The following is a 5,121-nucleotide window of genomic DNA, read 5'->3' as shown; positions in this document are numbered from 1 at the left end:
GGATCAAGCCCCGCATTGGGCTTTCTGCTCAGCAGGGAGCCTGCCTCCCCCTCTCTCCCTGCCTGCCTCTCTGCCTACTTGTGATTTCTGTCTGTCAAATAAATAAATAAAATTTTTTAAAAAAATCTGGAATAAAAACTATGTTTATTTCATAAATATCCATAAAAAAGCGTGCGTCAGGCGAAGTACAGATGAATAGGTAGAACACAGAGGATTTTTTGGCCAGTGACACTACCTCTACATGGATATATGTTATCCTAGATTTGTCCAAACCCATGGAATGTTCATCATCAAGAGTGGATCCTAATTTAAGTTATAGACTCTGGGTAATAAGGGTTTGTCAATGGAGGTTCATCAATTGAAACCAATATACACTCTAGTGGGGGTGTTGATGATGGGGAAGGAAATGCCTGTGTGGGAGCAGGGAGTTCATGGGGAATCTCTTACTTTCTGCTCAATTTTCTGTAAGCCTAAAACTTTTCTAACAACAAATTAAGTCTATTAAAAAAAAAATCTTAAAAAGTATGACTGGAATAAACTCATAATCTGTGTAGCTAAGGGTCTAATTAAAAGAAGCATGAATCTGGGGTCCAATAGAGTTAGGCATATTCCAAGCATATAAATTAATTGAATGAGCTTGGGTAAGCAGTATCCCTCAACTTCCACATCTGCAAAATGGGGGAAAATATCTCTATCATAGATGTATTATAAATATATGTCACCCACCCTTTAAAAATGCCATCTGGGGAGAGTGGTCCAGAAGGCCTCCTATTCATCAGGGCATGAAGAATACATTAGTGAGAGGTGAACTAATACCTTTGGATCAGAAAGGAAATTCTGCCATTGAAATATGAGAGAATTTCTGCTATTGAAATAAACTCTCTGAATTTAGTAGGGATAATGGGAATGTCAGAAGTCCACTTAGAAGTCAATGGAAATGATGGGGATTTCATGTCAATAATGGGGGTTTTGTGGCAATAATGAAGCACAGTCAGATGGTGGTTAGGTGGTCAGAGGAGACAAAGGGGGCGAGGTTTCTATAATAAACATTGCTAAAATAGCAGCAGAATGGTTTGATTTATAGATATTTTTGGCATTGGCTCAATGGTGTTCTTTGGACTGAAATCAATGGGCAGGCTACTAAAATTGTCCTTGATTCAAATAAGTGAAGAGCTCTGGATCTTGCAAACAGTAGTCTTGACTTTGGTCCCCATGGAAGAGTGTTGTGGTGCTTTAATTCTTTCCTGGATGGAGCCAATTCACAGACGGGGAGCCCCTTAAATGAAGGGGAGACTGAGACCCTTTGAGGAAAAATACTGATAGAATACCAAAATTTTACTGTACATCTTTCTCCTTGCATTCCTTAAAGGGACCATTGTTATTTACATGGTGTCTGTGTGGAAGGAGAACTAACTAGACTTTATGGTTCTGAAATGACACTAATTCTTGGAGACACAAAACACCTCCATGGTTCACTTGTAAGATTAAGGGCTTGGGGAGTTCAGATAATGGAATCTTGGCTTGTGTCCATCTCAGAGCGGTCCAGTTCATCCCCAAATCTCTCCATGGTTATTTTTTCAAGTGTGGGATATATAGTTCAAGGAGACATACTTATCCACTAGGGGAATTCCCACATGCATTCCCTGGCCCATGAAGTGATGGTTGTTTTGGTAGGAAAGATTGTGTAGAAACCACTGGAAAGGCCTCTATCACCACCTTAAAGTTATAGTGCATTCTTGCAGGGATTGCAGAGATTTGTGCTTTCACCAAGGACTTGAAAGATGCAGGGTGGGGGGGTTACTCTTACCACATCCTGATTAAATTCACCTATTTGGCCTTTGCAGAAGACAGATGGATCTTGGATCTTAGAGAATGACAATAGGATTTTCATGAACTTAATAAAATGGTGAATCAAATTTCAACTGTTGTTCCAGGCATGTTTCCTTTGCTGGAGAAAATCAGTACTCCCAATTTAATGTGCAACTTGTGTGGACTGTGGTCTCTAATGTTCCACCCAAACCCTAAGGTGGGTGTATCTGTGAAGGTATTTTGTAGATATGATTAAGGCAGTTGATTTTCAGTAAGACAGACTATTCTCCATAACCTGGGTAACTGATCCAATCAGCTGGAAGACTTAAAGAATAGAACTGAGGATTTCCTAATGAAGAAAAAGTGTCTTCCTATGGATAGGAGCATCAGCCCATGGCAGTTTGCCCTTCCTTACAGCCTATGGTATGGATTTTCAACTTGCCTAGCCAGCCTCTATAATCATATCTGCGAATTGCTTGCCATCAATCTCTTAACATATATCTCCAACTGGTTCTTTTTCTCTGGTTCAACCCTAACTGATACAGAAATTAATGTGGTGAGTGCTCTTTCACTGTATGTGCTAATAAATATTATCAGAGCAGTTTGCTTTCAAAGGACAAAGCCAGAAATATTTCTTCAGTATGCTACCTCAGGCCTAAAATTCTTTAATTTTCTGTTATAATCTTGTCCATGGGGACCTTTATTCCTTGTTTATTCCATAGGACACCATGCTGCTCCACTAATTTGATGATATTGTGCTAATTGGGCTAGTGAGCAGAAAGTAGCAAAAACTCTGGACATTTTCGTAAAACACATGCAAAGCATAGGGTAGGAAATAACCCTAACCCCACACCCAAATTTAGAGGCCTTCTAGTTTGTGAGGGTTCCAGGCATCTCATGGTACATTGACATATCCCTTCCAAAGTGAAGGATAAGTTGCTTCATGTAGGCCCTCCTGCAAAGCAATGATAGTGGCATAGCATCTAGTGTGTTTCTTTGGATTTTTGAAGGCAACATACACCTCATTTTGGTCTGCTACTCAGACCCATTGATCAAATAACTTGAAAAGCCCTCAGTTTTGAGAGCTCCAGACAAGAGAAACTCTGCAGTTGGTTTGAAAGTTTGAAAGTGCCGAACTGCTCTGCCACTCAGGCTCTATGACCCAGTAGACCCATTTGATTGTGCTTAAAGTGAGTGTGGCAGTGAGGGATGTTCTGTGGAGCCTTTGACAGGACACTACAGGTGACTCACATCACAGACCTTTAGAATTTTGGATTAAATAATGCCAGCTTCTACAGATAGCTATTCTTTTGAGAAACAACTTGTGGCTTGCTACTGTGCTCTGCAGCTGATTACAGACCCCTGTGATACCTATCATAAATTGCTTGTCGTCTGACTCGTTAAGATATGTTAGATGTGATTAGCAACATCTGGTCACCAACTACAGGTGACATGTGTGAGATTGGGTTTGAGAAGATCTTGAAATCTCAAGAAAGTTGCATGTGTGATTAGCCCAGTTGCCATGGTCTTTACTCCTGCCACATTGCTGCCTCCCTCTCATGGGAAGTTCCCCATTAACTGATGACCAAGGAAGAAAAATTAAGGCTTAATTTATAGACGGTTCTGCACAATATCCTGGCATCACCTGAAAGTAGACAGTCACAGGTCTAGAACCCCAGTCTGGGATGTCTTTGAAGAATAATGGTGAAGGGAACCTCACCCCCCACCCCAATCAACAGGCAGAATTTTAAGTATAACCCCTAGATTTTTTTTTCTTTTCCCTTTTCTTGGGAATAAGATGATCAGAGGTAGGTAGATATCTCTAATATGTCACAGTAAGTAGCTGTTTGGCTTGATGGTCAGAGCCTTTGAAGGAACATGGTTAGAAAGTAGGTGGGTGCCTGGGTGGCTCAGTGAGTTAAAGCCTCTGCCTTCAGCTCAGGTCATGATCTCAGAGTCCTGGGATCAAGCCCTGCATCGGGCTCTCTGCTCAGCGGGGAGCCTGCTTCCCCCTCTCTCTCTGCCTGCCTCTCGCCTACTTGTGATCTCTCTCTCTGTTAAATAAAATCTTAAAAAAAAAAAAAAAGTAGGTAACTAGAAGATCTAGGAGAACTAGGAGATCTCTATCCAAAACAGTACAGGGTGTTTGATGTTCCATGTGGGTACTCACAAACAACAACAACAACAAAAAACCAAACAACAACAACAATAACAAAAAAACACCTGAGCAGAGAAAGATTCTATTTATTTGGTGGGAAAAAAAATGGCTTGTTTCATGGATGTTAGTCTGGGTGTCCCCAGATACCCCTATTTTTTGATAAGCCATGGTGGCGGGGCTGGAGGTTATGCATGGGCTCAGAAACATGGACTTCTACTTATTAAGACTGATTTGTCTAAAAAATATCAACACTGAGCTCCTGATTTGTCACCAGTTTCTGGGGAAGCCTGGCAGCCCCTTGGTGACAGGATGATTGTGCTGGACCATATCCATCTTGGAAAAGATGGCATTTTGTTTTCATCGAAATAAATACTTTCCATGTGGATTTGCCTTCTCTGCTTACAATGCTTCTTACCAATCTACCATCTGTAGATTTGCAGAATGCCTTATTCATTATCATGGTACTTTGTAGAACATTGCTTCTGACAAAGCAACTCATTTTATAGGAAATGGGTTTGTGCTCATGGAATTCACTGGTCTTACCATCATCTCCTGTATCCTAAAGGAGCTTATTTGGTGGGATGGTGAAATGTCTGTTTGAAGACTCAGTTATACCACCTTCAGGGTAATAAAACTTTGTGAGGCTGGGGTAATGTTCTCCAGGATATGGAATATGCTCTGTATTATTGACTAATATATAGTGTTGCTTCTCCTATTCAACATTGGTTGTCACCTGGCAATATGTTTCTCACACTAGTGAACAACAGGCAATAATAAATAAATAAATACATACATACATACATAATAAACAAATAAATAAGAAAGAAAAGAGAAGAAAAGAAGAAGAAGTGGTTACTATATTGGGGTAATTTATCCTATCAAGAAAATAGCTATCACTTAATTAACTGAAATTTAAATAAAAAATAAAGTAAAACAATAACCCCCAAATTGCTATGCATATAGACCACTAAAATACATATGTATATTTTAGTGGTTTTATATTTATATATTTATAATATTTATATATTTTAGTGTGTGATAGCTATATGTAGCTATCACACAATTGGCCAGAGTGTATATGGGATGCTGAAGATTAATGGAGACAACTTTTAGTAGTCTTATGTTTGTAATAGAATAGGAAACCATCCCAAACT

Source organism: Mustela lutreola, chromosome 13, assembly GCF_030435805.1.
Source record: "Mustela lutreola isolate mMusLut2 chromosome 13, mMusLut2.pri, whole genome shotgun sequence".
Lineage (NCBI taxonomy): Eukaryota > Metazoa > Chordata > Mammalia > Carnivora > Mustelidae > Mustela > Mustela lutreola.
The sequence above is the reverse complement of the archived record's forward strand: the minus strand, read 5'-3'. Positions refer to the sequence as shown.